The sequence below is a fragment of the Lynx rufus genome, unplaced genomic scaffold (assembly GCF_022079265.1).
Source record: "Lynx rufus isolate CCGP_SWC_20201006 ecotype Redwood Valley unplaced genomic scaffold, mLynRuf1.p SCAF_1, whole genome shotgun sequence".
NCBI lineage: Eukaryota > Metazoa > Chordata > Mammalia > Carnivora > Felidae > Lynx > Lynx rufus.
This window is the reverse complement of record NW_025814823.1, coordinates 179,974,187-179,990,201: the sequence shown is the minus strand read 5'-3', so window position 1 is coordinate 179,990,201 and position 16,015 is coordinate 179,974,187. Positions and strand designations below refer to the sequence as shown.

Here is a 16,015-nt window from a genome sequence, read left to right as displayed (position 1 = left end):
GAATGGATAAAGAAATTGTGGTTTAGGTACACAATGGAATACTACTTGGCAATGAGAAAGAATGAAATGTGGTCTTTTGTAGCAATGTGGATGGAACTGGAGAGTGTTATGCTAAGTGAAATAAGTCATACAGACAAAGGCAGATACCATATGGTTTCACTCTTACGTGGATCCTGAGAAACTTAACAGAAGACCATGGGGGAGGGGAAGGAAAAAAAAAAAAGAGGTTAGAGTGGGAGAGAGCCAAAGCATAAGAGACTGTTAAAAACTGAGAACAAACTGAGGGTTGATGGGGGTGGGAGGGAGGGGAGGGTGGGTGATGGGCATTGAGGAGGGCACCTGTTGGGATGAGAACTGGGTGTTGTTTGGAAACCAATTTGACAAGAAATTTCACATTAAAAAAACTAAAAAATAAAAATAAAAATAAATTCCCACCAACAATGCATGAGGGTTCCCTTTTCTCCACATCCTCACCAACACTTGTTATTTCTTGTCTTTATTGTAATGGCCATTCTCACATTATGAGATGATACCTCATTGTGGTTTTGATACACATTTCCCTGGTGGTTAGTGATGATGAACATCTTTCCATGTGTATGTCTTTTAAAAAAACGTCTATTTAGATCCTCTGCCCATTTATTATTCAGACTGTTTTTTGTTATTGAGTTGTGTGCTTTTTTAAAAATATATTTTGGATATTAACCCCTTATAAGATCTATGATTTACAAATATTTTCTCCCATTTAGTTTTATTTTTAATTTTGTTGATGGTTTCCTTCACTGTGTGTTTTAGTTTGATGTAGTCCCATTTGTTTATTTTTGCTTTAAGTGCCATTACCCTTGGAGTCAGATCCAAAAACATGTCTCCAAGAATGATGTCAAGAAGTTTACCACTTACGATTTCTTCTAGGAGTTTTATGATATCTGATCTTATATTTAAGTTTTTAATCCACTGTGAATTAATTTTTGTATATGGTATAAGATGATGGTCCAGTTTCATTCTTTTGCATATGGCTGTTCAGTTATCCCAATAACATTTATTGAAGACACTGTCCTTTCCCCATTGTATACTCCTGCCTCCTTTGTCATAAATTAATTGACCATATATGAATGGGTTTCTGGGCTCTCTATTCTGTTCCATTGATCTATGTGTCTGTTTTTTTTTTTTTTTTTCCCAATACCATACAGTTTTCATTACTATAGCTTTGTAATATAGACTGAAATCAGGGAGCACAGGAATGCCTCCAGCTTTGTTCTTTCTCAAGATTGCTTTGCTTATTCAGAATATTTTGTGGTTCCATACAAATTTTAGGGCTGTTTGTTCTATTTCTGTGAAAAAATGCCATTGGGATTTTGATAGGGGTTGCACTGAATCTGTAAATTGCTTTGGGTGATATGGACATTTTAACAATATAATTCTTCCACGCCATAACCAAGAAATATCTTTTCACTTATTTGTGCCTTCTCTAATTTCTTTCACTAATATCTTGTACTTTTCAGTGTACAGGTCTTTCACCTCCTTGGTTAAATTTATTCCTAGGCATTTTATTTTTTTAATTCAATTATAAATGGGACAGTTTTCTTAATGTCTCTTTCAGGTAGTTTTTGTTAGTGTATTAAAATGCAAAAAAATTTTGTATATTGACTTTGTACCCTGAAACTTTACTGAATTTATTAGTTCTAACAATTTTAGTGGTGATGTTAGGGTTTACTATATATGATGTCATGGCATCCACAAATAGTGTCAGTTTTACTTCTTCCTTTCTGTTTTCAATGACTTTTATTTCTTTTACTTCCTAACTGCTCTGGCTAGGACTTCCAATATTATGTTGAATAAAAGTGGCAAGAGCAGGTATCCTGTCTTGTTCCTGATCTTAGAGGAAAAGCTTTCAGATTTGCCCATTGAGTATGATGTTAGCTGTGGGTTTGTCATAACAGCCTTTGTTATGTTGAGGTGCATTCCCTATATACCTGCTTTGTTGAGAGTTTTTACCATAAATCGATGGTGAATTTTGTCAAATGCTTTTTCTACATCCACTGAGATAATCATATAATTTTTATCCTTCACTTTGTTGATGTGGTATATCACATTAATTGACCTGTGAATATTAGCCATCCCTGCATCCTTGGATTAAATCTCCACTGGAATAAATCTCCACTTGATTATGGTGTATGATCCTGTCAATGAATTATCTAATTTGGCTTGGTAATATTTTGTTGAGGATTTTTGCATCTATATCCATTGGGGATATATTCCTGTAATTTTCCTTTTTTTGTGGTTTTCTTGTTTGGTTTTGGTATCAGGGTAATGCTGTCTGTGTAAAATGAGTTTGAAAGCATTTCCTCCTCTTCAGTTTTTTGGAAGACTTTGAGATATATAGGTATAAAATCTTTGTATGGTAGAACTTACCAGTGAAGCATAAACTTTTATTTGTTGGGAGGTTTTTGATTACTGATTCAGTATCCTTGCTAGTAATCAGTCTACTCAGATCTTCTTTCTTCATGAATTGATTGTGAAGTATTGTATGTTTCTAGGAATTTATCTATTCCTTCTAGGTTGTTTAATTTGTTGGCAAATAATTATTAATAGCAGTCTTTTATGACCCTTTATATTTCTGTGGTATCAGTTGTAATATATCTTCTTTCATTTCTGATTTCATTTATTTGAACCCTATCACTTTATCTCTTAGTGAGTCTAGCTAAAGCTTTATCAATTTATTTACCTTTTCAAACAATCAGCTCTTCGTTTCATTGATTCTATTGTCATTTTAGTGTCTATTTTATTAATTTCTGTTCTGAGCTTCATTACTTCCCTCCTTCTACTAACTTTGGCCTTCATTTGTTCCTCTTTTTTCTAGTTTCTTAAGGTTTAAAGCTAGATTGTTAATTTGAGATTTTTCTTTTTTCTTGAAGTAGGCCTGTACTGCTATGAACCTCCCTCTTAGAACTGCTTTTGCTGCATCTAGATTTTGGTATGTTGCATTCCCATTTTCATTTGTCTCAACGTATTTTTGAATTTCTCCTTCGATTTTTTTCATTAACCCATTGGTTATTCAGTAAAGTATTGTTTAACCTCCACATAATTGTGATTTTTTTCAGTTTTCTCTTTTGTGATTCATTTCCAGTTTCATACTATTGTGGTCTGAAAGGATACCTGATATGATTCCAATTTTCTTAAATTTATTGAGACTTGTTTTGTGGCCTAACCTATGATCTATCCTGGAGAAGTTCTATGTGCACTGGAGAAGAACGTGCACTCTGCTCCTTTTGGGTGAAATGTTCTGTATATACCTATTAAGCCCAACTGATTTAATGTGTTAAGGCTGATGTTTCCTTATTGATTTTACATCTATGTGATCTATCCATTGACTTAAGTAGGTACTAAAATCCCCTACTATTATTATATTACTATTGATTTATTTTTAGGTCTGTTAATACTTACTTTCTATGTATTAGGTTCTCCTAGGTTGGTTCATAAATATTTACAAATGTTATTTCTTCTTGCTGGATTAACTCCTTCATCATTACGTAATGCCCATTTTTTCTTAATTACAGTCTTTAAAGCCTATTTTGTGATATAAGTATAGTTACCCCAGTTTTCTTTTGGTTTCCACTTGCACAAACATCTTTTTTTTTTCCATGCCTCACTTTCAGTCTGTAGGTGTCCTTATTTCAGAGTTGAGTCTTTTCCAGGCAGCATATATTGGGTCGTATGTATGTATGTATGTATGTATGTATGTATGTATATCCATTCAGCTACTCTATGTCTTTTGATTGGAGAATTAGTCCATTTATATTTAAGGTAATTATAGATAGGTATGTACTTATTGCCATTTTGTTCACTGTTTACTGGCTATTTTGTAGTTCCTCTCTGTTCTTTTACCCTATTGCTTTCTTCCCTTGTGGCTTGATGCCATTTTTTAGTGTTATTTTCCAACTCCATTCTCATTATCTTCTGTGTATCTGTATACACACACACACAAACACACATACACACATATGTATGTATGTGTGTACGTATGTATGTATGTGTGTATGTATGTATATATACATATAGATATACAGACATACAGATGTAGATATTCTAAGTTGACAGAAAGTTAAGTTTAAATGCATTCTAGAACTACATTTTTACTCTTCTCTCCTACATTTTATGTTTTGATGTCACATTTTACATATTTTTATTTTGTGTTATCTCTTAACTACTTTTTAATAGTTAGTTTTATTACCTTGTCTTTTACTCTTCATGGTAGCTTTGTAAGTGATTTGTCCACTACATTTACTATATATTTACTTTTACCAGTGAGAATTTTTGCTTTCATAATTTTTCTTGTTAATAATTAGTGTCCTTTCTTTTTGGCTTAAAAAGAAGTCCCTTTAACATTTCTTGTGAGTCTGGCTTATTAGTGGTGAATTCCTTTAGTTTTTGCTTGTTTGAAAAATTCTTCTCTCCTTTTATATGGTAACCTCGCTGGGTTGAGTATTCTTGTTGGAAGTTTCAGTACTTTGAATATATCATGCCCCTCCCTTATGGCCTGTAAAATTTCCGCTGAAAACTCAACTGATAGTCTTAAATTTTTTTTAATGTTTTTATTTATTTTTGAGAGAGAGAATGAGACAGAGACAGAGAATGAACAGAGAGGTGGAGGTGCAGAAAGAGAGGGAGACACAGAATCTGAAGCAGGCTCCAGGCTCTGAGCTGTCAGCACAGAGCCTGATGCAGGGCTCGAACCCATGAACCATGAGATCGTGACCTGAGCTGATGTCAGGCACTTAGCCAACAGAGCCATGCAGGTGCCCCAAACTCAATTGATAGTCTTATGGGGGTTCCCTTGTATGTAAAACATTGTTTTTTCCTTGCTGTTTTTAATATTTTTTCTTTATCTTTACCTTTTGACACCTGAATTATAAGGTGCCTTGGTGTGGGTCCCTTTGATTTCTCTTATTAGGGAGTTTCTGGGATTCCTGCATCTGGATGTCTGTTTCTTTCCCCAGGTTAGTAAAGTTTCCAGCCATTATTTCTTCAAATAAGTTTTAGGTCCCTTTATCTCTCTCCTCTTCCTGGAACTCCCTATTATGTGAATGTTGATCTATTTGATTTGTGCCATAGGTGCCTTAAGCTATCTTCACTTTTTAAAATTCCTTTTTCTTTTTGCTGCTCCGGGTAAGTTCCACTGCTCTGTCTTCAGGACACTGATTTATTCTATTGCTTCATCTGGTCTGCTGTTGAACCCCTCAGTGTATTTTTCAGTTCAGTTACTATAGTCTTCAACTCTGTGACTTCTGTTTGGTACTTTCTTATATTTTCTATCTCTTCCTTAAAATTCTCTCTGTGTTCATCCATTCTTGTCCTGAGATTGGTGAGCATCTTTTGCTTTTCTTTTCTTTTCTTCCTCTATTTCTTTTTGTGAGCATCTTTATGACCATATTTTGAACTCTTCATCAAGTAAATTACTTATCTCCATTTCATTAAGAATGTTTCCTGGAGTTTTATCTTGTTCTTTCATGTGGAACATATTCTTCTGTTGCCTTGTTTTGCTTGACTCTCTGTGTTTTTTTCTGTGTATTAGACAAAGCAGATACCTCTCCTAATTTTAAGAAGTGGTCACAGGAAGCCTGGAGGTAAGTTCCAGTCTGATGTCTGTGCAATGCCCTGGGTGTCATAGCCTTATAAGAACTAACTCTTCTATTATCTCAGTTCTGTGGGGCCCAGAAATGCTAGTACACCTGGCTTCAAAGCCAAGCATTCAAGGGGCATTCCCTGTGTGGAATGTGCACACCTGCTAACTTTGAGATTATAGGAGAGTGCCAGACTGTAATGAGCCTGCCAAGTGAGTTTTGCAAGGTGGGGTCATGGCAGAGAAGTGGCCTAGGGCAAGAGGTCCCCCCAGGTTTGGCAAAGTAGGGCTGTGGGGGCATGCTAGGCTGGGATGAGCCCACTTACTGGGTTTGGCAGGGCTGCAGGACAGCACGGGGTGTGGGACAAGGTAGCAAGGTGGAGGGAGAATGCAAAAATGGTGCCTTCCCATGTGTCTGTCCCTGGAGAGAGTTCCAACAGACCTCTACTCCTCTGGCAGACCCTTTAAGCTTAGCCAATGAATTTCCTTCACACATAGTCTAGGTGCTTTTCAGCTTGCTGCTTTTGAGCTGGGTCCTGGGGTGAGTGAAATCTGTGTGAGCCCTTTAAGAGTGGAGTCTCAGTATCCTACAGCCCTTTAGGTCTCCTGGACATAAGCCCCATTGGTTTTTAAAGCCATATATTTTGGAGGCTCATTTCTCCAGCCCAGGTCCCAATGACTGGGGTGCCTAATGTGGGGTTTGAACCCCTTGCTCCTTATGGATACAATCTATATTTATAGGACCCCTCCCAGTAGTGGGTTACTCCTAACTAGGGGTGGGACTTTTGGCAAGACCATATCTCTCTCTTTCCTAATCATCTCTGTGTGGCCTTTTTATCCTTTGTTGTGGAGGAGCTGTTCAGCTAGTTTTCAGGTCTTTTTCATAGAGGATTGTTCTATATGTAGCTATATATTTGGCATGTCTATAGAAGGAGGTGAGTTCAGGATCTTCCTATGTTCCTTCTTGAACTGTCCCCTCAAACTTCTCCATTTTTTATTTGGCTTAGACAGTACTGTGTTAGCACAGTTTTGTTGTTAATAGGGCATAAACATTTTCATTACAATCTTCAATCTCCAGGACTTTGTAAATGGACTGAAAACCTTACAAGTGAAGATTAATGTTCAACATATAGGATACTGAGCCCACAGAAAAGATAAAAGAAAGTCAAAGTTACAGACGTCTTTTATTATTTTTTTTGATAATTTGAAATTATGCTAGAATTTGGGCATCAAATTAAAACACTATTTGTCCCCTGGAAAGATTCCCAAATGTTGGTTGGAAATGAGGGATAATTAGGCTCTTAGAAATGTTTCTGTTGATGCTGAACGTGATTCAAGAACAAATAATTCACGATTATTAGATGTGGGTACATTTGCATCATTCAGGCAATTGAAGAACGTGTGTTTGGGGTCAGCCCACCTCAAAAGACTTATAGTTTTCTATATATAATGTGATATTTCCCAGACATTTTCAATTCCCTTGACAGTTTTTAACTCCAGATAAGGGGAACAAGGATCCCCGGGTGTGCACATAGGCTGGCCTCTGGTTCTCATTCTCAATAATGGGCTAAGTTGCCACTGAGAGCACAGTCTTTATGTGAGCACCCTTGGTGCTGGCCACACAGACCCGCTGAGGCTAGCTGACTCTACCACATGCCACAAGGTGCTGAGAGCAGCACATGGTGTTGTACAGAGAGGTTCCAACTCTGCAGGTGGGTCCCAGCCAAGGAAGTCTGAGAAGAAGCCAGGTGGCAAGAAGCCCATCCTCACACCCTCTGGGCTCAGATTAGACATGTCTGCATTCTATACTCAGCATCCCAACAACCAGCACATTGCAGACACACACACACACACACACACACACACACACACACACAGTAGGTGTTTAATGAATGTTTTAGTTGTCCCTGGTCACACAGTTCTCTTCCTAGGAATTGGGCAGGAATGTCCCCAACAGGGATGGACGATGTGCCAGGTATCAGCTGGGTGTTTGTTTTATTTTTCCACCTTCTCAACTCACTGTTTTCACATACAGCACAGAGAACACACCGACATATGAAGGCTTCTGGCTGTATGTGCAAGGAGCTGAGCTCTTCTTGCTGTGAGCTGTTTAATGCACCATCAGAACTAAAATTCAAGAGGTTTTCTGAAGCCCTTATACATATAACCTTTTCTTTCGACATTCTCCCCTTTTCTGTAGCAATTCAGCTGGCCCCAGGGTTTCACCATCATCACCAGTGTCCAGTGTCGGTCTGGCCTTCAAGGGTTACTTTCCTCACCGTGATCCATGGCATGACTATAGAATAGTTAACCCTTTGCACACATCTTCAGAAAGCCACCTTGGAACCCCCACCAGGTAGACCAGCAAAACCTCTTACCTTCAAACCAAAGAAAATACTAAATCCATGAAATCACTTAAGCCATCCTTCCAAAGAAAGGGAGAATCAAAATGTTTTATGCAGCAACCTATAAGAAACTCATTTTGTGGGATGTTTCACATTCCAGCCTATGGTTTATTCCCCCATATATCCCTGCCAGTAATATCAACCAGATGTGGCAAAGAAGTCTGTGCAGAATTGTAAAAATTACAAGCATATTCTGTAATTCCAAAGCATTGTAAAGTCACAGCTTGGTTTTCTTTCTTTCTGGAAAAAAAAAAAAAAAGCTTTTCAAGCTGGTAGAATGTTCTCAGTATAAGTATTACCTGATCACTTTAGAAAGTTCTTCCGTTGGCCCAAAGGGCCAAAGAGTTTTAAAATATAAAACCCAACTCTAACTTTGATACATTGTAGGGAATTTAGAAAGTTCTACTCGCACACATGCATTTGAGTCTATAAATTTTCTGTTTTAATATTTCAAGTCTTAATACTTTAGATCTCAGATATGAGCACATGCTCACAGAGGCTCATATAAGCATAAAAGTACAAAATACTGAACCTTGAAACCTTCAGAGATCCATGATTGTTTTTCCTCCCTCTTCTTTAAGGTGTGTTTCAGCACAGGGGCACATGATAAGGTAGAAAACAACCCACAGAACTGGAGGTCAGAAAAGCCTGGGTTTATTCCTGGTGACTTAGTTAAACTCTTAAGCCTCAGTTTTATCATCTGTATAGTAGGCACAAAAATATCTACACTTCAGGAAGACTAAAGAAGACTGTATACGCATAAGGTGCCTAGTACACAGTAGGTGCTCAAGAAATGTTTGGTTGTTTGCCTGCTCCCCAATCTATAAAATAATAGGTTTATAATAGATCAGCATTTCTCAAAGTATACCCATGGGTGACATACACCAAAGGTGTGGGTTGCCTATTTATAAGGTCAGAATCCTGGGTCCATTCCAGATCTCATGAACTAGATGTCTTGGTTACACAGACTGGGAATCAGCATTTTAACCAGCACCTCAAGAGATTTTTTTTTTTTTCCATGTGCTAAGCTTGAGAAGCAGTGGAACTTAGATCCTTGCTCACCAAATGTGGTCCTAGGCCAGGAGCATCACCTGGAAGTTTGTTATAAACACAGACTCCTAGGTCCCACCTCAGAACTACAGAACCAGAATTCACATTTTAATAAGATTCCCAGGTGTTCAGATGCTCAGAGAAGTTTGAGAAATTCTGGCCTGGATAACTTTAATTCCTACCTCTAAAATTCTATCATTTAAGAGTCTACAAGACAATTCAAAGTATTAGCCTTGTAATCAACTCTGTGGATAGACAACAGACTTGTGTTCAGCTGGATAAAGCCTCAGTGGAGGAGAAAAGAAACCTTCCATGCCTTCTTTCCTAGCTCTAGGTTAAAGCACGAGCAAATCACGCAAAACAGAAATCCCAAGAGTGCCACGGCACCCATTGTAATCCATTATCTGTCCACATGCAGATTAAAGCTAACCTGTCCTCAAGCACATGATGAAACCGCAGGGGACAGAGCATGGCATAACACAAACAGAAGGCTGAGGCCTCACTGCAGTGTTCAGGGGGTGGGGGAATGGAGAGGGAGTAGGGAACGGAGCTCCAGTTTGCAGGGAGATTTTCCATGAGCTTTTAGTGGCTGTGCCCCTGGAAAAAATGACCCCACGTCTGCAACGGTGAGGCTGGCCCGTCCCTGGCCTCTGAGGGCTAGGCCAGCACAGGGGGAGCGGGTCTCTGGGATGCAGCTCCCAGCAGGCAGGCGGTTCTGAACCCCCCACCATCCTGATGGATTGGTTTTCCCATCGCCCTATTATCATTTCACCACATCAGATAACAACTCTGCTAGAAAACTGGGTAGTATGGTTTTTGTTTTCTCCACTGGTGTTTCACTTTTATAGTATTGTTTCACATTGATATAGAGTTTTATGGTGACACATATTGCATGTAGTTATGTTTTCAAGTTTAGTGTAGAACTGGAAGACTAAAGGTGGCTACAAAAGGATCTACGAACTGCAAAAGGTACTACCTAGAGGTATGGGGCCCCAGTCACTCAACACGTCTCGGCCCACTGAGGGCTTCAAAGACATAAAGGAACAAACATTAACTGAGCTTCTACTAAGTGCCCAGCACATTAACTAGTTATTAACTTCTCATAAGTACAGTAAGGAATGTAGGCTCTGGAGTCAGGCAAGTTTGGGTTTGAATTTTGGCTCTGCCAGTTACTGGCTCTGTGACCTTGGGCAAGCTGTCCAAATCTTTAGGACTCTGTTTCTTCATCTCTAAAAAGGAAATATTATAGTATCTCACCTCCTAGACCTGAGATGAAGAAGGAGGATTCACATAGAAGCAGGTCACAAAGCACCCGATGTAATATGCACTTGGGAACTATTGTGGGCTGCTGTGTCCCCCTAAAATTGAAGCCCTTGGACCCATTCCTTCAGCATGTGACTGTATTTAGAGATCAGGTCTTTATAGAGGTGATTAAGTTAAAACACACCCATTAGGGAGGAGCCCTGAGCCAGTATGCCTGGTTTCCTTATGAGAAGAGGAAGAAACACCAGGGCTGAGCATGAAGAGAGGGACAACCGCACGTAGAGGCACAGGAAGATACTGGCTCTAAGACAAGGAGAGAGGCCTCAGGAAACCAACCCTGCCAGCACCCTGATCTCAAACTTCCAGGATCCAAACTACGAGAAAACAAATTTCTGCTGTTTAAGCCATCCCATCTGAGATACTTTGTTATGGCAGCCCAAGCAAACAAAGACCGGAGCTGTGGCTGTGACCTCTGTTGCACAGTGAATCAACCCGAGGCTGAGAAAGTTGAAGTCACTTGCTCAGGGTCACCAGAGGGGAGGACCCCAACCCAGGTGTGTACGGCTCCAAAGGCCACATTCTTTACTCTCGCACTGGGCTGCCTCAAAGAGGCACTGGACCACCTTGCTGAATGCAACTTTCTGTGTGTGGGGGAGTACATGGCACGTACACACAAGGCAGTGACAAGACGGGACGATGGAGAAAAGGAAGGAGAGGTACAAGCAAGCAGAGAGGAGAGTTCAGAGGAGGTATCCCTCATTGGAAGGAAGTTCCCTGGAAACTGAGGTTTTACAGCCTTTACTTCTGGGAGGGATGGTGCTCCACCATGACAACAGCCCCAGTGACTTGGGGCTAGTTGGCTGGCCACACTTCAGAGTGTTTTCAGAGGCCTGAGGGATTAACCTTCCAAGTCTCTTGCAACTCTGCAGATGCGAGTGAGGGCCAGGGGGTTTAACCCCAATGGCATGTTTTTAAAGCTGTCAAATACCTCGTAGAACTGAGTGGAGAATAATTGGAGGCCTCTGTGCTGCTGCTATCAAGCTGCTTATTCAGCGACAGGTTGAAAACCACTACCAAACACTGAATGGGCTCTTTGGACATGAATCCAGAACAGAGGGGCCAACAGGACCCGCTCATCCTCATATGGCAAAGTCCAACTCTTAAAAACCGGTTGTGAACCACTGTGCCCCTCATCTCCTTAAAGCTCTTTAATGAGTAGAATGCAGAGGACATTCAGTCACTGTTTTCACCTTGTCTTCCCCTTCTAAGGATTTCTGGCAACATTAACCCTTTAACCTCCAAAAAACCAGAAATCCCTCACTCCCTCTCCCATGGGTAGGTGAAAGAGAAAGCTGGAAGGGGACACAAAAAAGGAGAAATTAATAACCTATAGACCATGTAACAGACCATGCTCTGTGCCATCCTGTCTGGATGAGACAACTGAGGCCCAGAGAGGGAAAGTAACATGTCTTAGGCCACAGAGCTTGTGGGTGGTGGAGGACCATTCTGAACACCAGGATCTTCCCACTTCAAGGGCACCGCCGCCTCATCTTCATCTCTCTCGGAGCCTGAACCCTGTCAGGTGCTGAAGTGTTGACACCACCGATGCCAGAGCCATAGCATATGCACTGCTCGCCTCAGTCGGCCAGCAAAGTCGACCACAGACATCTTTCATTGAGCACTTGCTATGTGCTACAGTCAATGCTGAAGGCTGCCCATGGGCCACTTCCATCTATCCTCATAACAATGTAGAGAAGTAGGTTCTCTTGTTTATTGTACTGATGATGAACCTGAGACCCGGGGAAGTTAAATGACTTGTCCACGAGCTCACAGCCCCTTAAGCCCTCCACTCTACTGCCACCTCCTATGCCCAGCTCTGAGTCAGGAGTGGTAGGGAACTTAGGAGGAGCAGAAACATAATCCCAACACTCGAGAACCTTCTGATCTATGTCAGGATTGGGGGAAGCTAATACTTATTTTATTGAGTGCCCAAGGCATGGTAGAGACCTTGTTGGCCCTTTACAGACCACAGTGATGTTACCTAATCTTTAGGGCACTCCCAAGCTCTAGGATTCTTTGTCCAGTACTCTGTGTGCTTGAAAACAGGAAGAGGACAGATACACCATTAATATACATATGGATCAATGAATTACTGGTGCTGGATCTGAGGGTGGATGGGGGTAGAGTGGTCAGCAAGGCCTGACAGAAGCACTTGGACATATGACAGGCCCATTATCAATCCTTTTTATCATCATTTTAGGTCTCCACAATAGCTAGCTTGGCATAGTAGAAAACCGAAGGACTCTGCAGTGACACAGACACACATCTGAGTCCCAGTTCCATTGTATCCTGGTTATACAGCAATGGGGTAAGTTAGATAACCCCTCTCGGCCTCAGAAGTAGATGTGATAATGATTCTCTCTATAGGATTAGTGTAAAGGTTAAGTCTGAGCATTGAGGCAAAGTCCCCAGGGTAGTGCTACTTCTTAGAAATGTGGGCTATATGAGTAAGTAATTTAAACTCTGAGTTTTAGTTGCCTCTACTATAAAATGGGAGGAATGAGGCAGGTTGCTGCCTATAGTAGAAAAACGGCACAGACTCCAGAGTCAGATTACCCAAATGTGAACTCTGGTTCTGTCACTAAGTAGTTGTAGGATATCAGGCAAGTTCTTAACTTCTTTAAGCCTCAGTTTCACATCTATAGAATAATGTTAGTCATAGTATCACCCCACAGGGCTGTAAGGAGTATCAAATGAATTATACCTCAAGTGCTCAGAACAGTACCTGCCAGCCAATGGGTTTGCAATTGTTATTACCTTGAAGTGTTTCTGAGGATCCAATGCATTCAGTTAAAGCACAGCAGACTGCCCAAAGTCATTGCTCAATGAATTTGTAGACATCTGTTGTTTTCTTTTTTTTTTTTTTCAACGTTTATTTATTTTTGGGGCAGAGAGAGAGACAGAGCATGAACGGGGGAGGGTCAGAGAGAGGGAGACACAGAATCAGACACAGGCTCCAGGCTCTGAGCCATCAGCCCAGAGCCTGAAGCGGGGCTCGAACTCACAGACCGCGAGATCATGACCTGGCTGAAGTCGGACGCTTAACCGACTGCGCCACCCAGGCGCCCCAACATCTGTTGTTTTCAAGTTTGGCATCATTTCCCCCATCTTTGGATAACAGAATTTTTCTTTCTTTTGGGAAACCCATTCCCAAGCCTTGCAAACTCTCATCCCCAAACAAATGGGATGAACCCATTTCCAAAACTTGACTGGTCAGAGGACACCACCTCACTGGCAATAATGATGTGCTCAGACATGGACATGTCACCAAGCTAAGCAATCTACCACTGGTTCTTTTCTGAAGGACTGTTGACTCCACCCGGATTGCCAGATTAGTACCCTGGGTCTTCTGCTTTTGCTCACCATCACGTGCACTGCTACAAAAGATGTAAGGAGTGACATGAAGTCCCAATAACTTCACCAAGCCCCTGGATCCAGTTGTTCCTGAAGCTGTCCATAACTGTCCCTGAACTTTCCAGGCATATAAACCGGTATCTTTCCTCTTTGGATTAAACTAATTTTAGTCACATTTCTGTCACTTAGTGGTTAGTAGTGTTATTATAATAGCAGGTTTCCAACAAATATTATTTCCCTTTCCCATCACTCCTCCAAACATCTTATTACACATCCATAGCCTTAACAAAAGGTATTCTTTGGATAAATAGTGAGTATTAAGCAGTTTTTGTCTACAGATCTAATAAGAAAGGAAAAGGCGTGTCCAGAATTGCTACTTATCCCACATGGCATGCTACGGAGTAGACAGCCACACAGTACCCACATTTAGCATTCCCTGGAAAATGGTTCACTGTGTCTATTGAGATGCAACACTCCTTTACAGAGCTAGTGACATATGTATACACACCCATGATTGCACATTTATTGATTTCTAATTTGTACCCTGCAAAATAAGACAAAGACACAATAGGGCCATTAAGAAAAATCAAAGATCAAGCCCAGAGAGAAAAAAGAGATTGCTGATTATAGCCGAAACCTGAGTTAATATAGTTGCTTAAATAAAAAAAAAATTATATTTAGCTCTAAGCTTTTTGGCAGCCATTCAGAATGTGTCATGATGAGGCATACAGAGAAGTGGGCATCCTTCATGTCTGTACCTGAAAACCCAGCAGAGGCCAGGCTGGAACAAGCACAGAGGAAGAGCTTACTGAATAAATGAATGAGGGAATGAATGAATGAAGGATAAAAGAACCAAAGCTCCCTAAGGGCACTGTTTATAATACTTAGGCCTATATCCTTCACTTATTCATCTACCCATTCACTGAGTGCTTATGTGTGCCCACTTCTGTGCCTGGCTAGGACCTGGAGCAGGACAGATAACAGACTGAGTCAAATGTCGTGCCTGCCTTCCCAGCTGCAGCTCTCTGGCTTGAAGCAAAAGCTCAGAGTCATCCACCTCAGTGCCCATAGCAACTGCCAGTGTCTTCGTGCATCCGGAAGAAAGAGATCAGAGAGCAAAGCTGAGAAAATGGGAAGTGCGGGAGTAACACTAGTTATCTTGGTAATTACACTCACCCCTCACTGTAAACCCTAGAAAACAAATGCACACACACTATGATCTCATCTGATACAGCTACTTGGCGAGGAAGATAAAAGGGAAGAGGAGTGTCAGCCTTATACTGATGGGGATATTCAGGCACAGAAGGGAAAATGACTCCCCCAATCTCTCTCAGAAAGTGACAGGATACCACCCTGGGGGTTCCCATGCCCTAGGCTGCCTGCCTGGGCCTGGCCCCCAGCATCTCAGAGACCTGTTATCACTGCCTGAAATTCCTCCTCTGCCTGCATCAAAAGCAGCCTCGCACAAAATGGGCATCATCTGATGGGAGCAGCTATGAGGCCATGTTCCATGAGCAAGAACCAGCCCGCTTGACACCCTGCAACAAGTGGAACACTCAGACCCCACCTGCTCAAAGCTTTCCAGCAGCCCCAGCCCCACAGACACCTTCTGTTTGCTTAGAATGTGATGCTGAGATTCCAGATGAAGAGCTTAGAGTCAGCATTATTTAGGAGCAGGTTGAAAAGGCACAATGTGGTGCTGGGTGGAAAGACAGCTATTAGGTGAGCATGTAAGGAAAGAACTACATAGGAAGAGGGAATTAAAAACCAGGTTGTTTCCCCATATGCCCATTTAGTATTGTTTATCCAGCTCAGCTAGACACTCAGGCTGCTGAACATCACTTTAGTCATCCTCATGCCCATCAAGATGGATTCAGTGTGGAAAGGTGAAAAGGGGGGCATACTCTTCCCCACAGATAGCAAAGTCAGCCAGGTGGACCGAGCTAGAGAAATGCAGTACACAGCACGAGAAGACCTTGACAAGGTACAGGTGTGTCCTAGAGAAGGCAAACAACGCTGCTGTACCACTTAAACACCAACCAACCCTTGTGGTTCCTGTTCCAACAAAGTGTCCTTTAAAATACATTTATGTATATAGTCTCTTTCTGTGTATGCACACACAGATATAGATATAGATACAGACTCCTAATTCAGAACTCATTCTTAAGCACACACACTGACATGTGTTTTGTATTTCCCAATGTATCCTGGAGCCTACATGCATTGTTTGACTGCATAAATAGGTATTAAACACAGCCACTGGGAA

General features: G+C 41.1%; 1 protein-coding gene across 2 annotated transcripts in view; it reads right to left on the bottom strand.

The window, feature by feature from the left end:
• SLIT3 (slit guidance ligand 3) overlaps positions 1-16,015 on the bottom strand; it is a 593,232-nt gene that overhangs the window by 474,357 nt on the left and 102,860 nt on the right. The window lies entirely within an intron of this gene.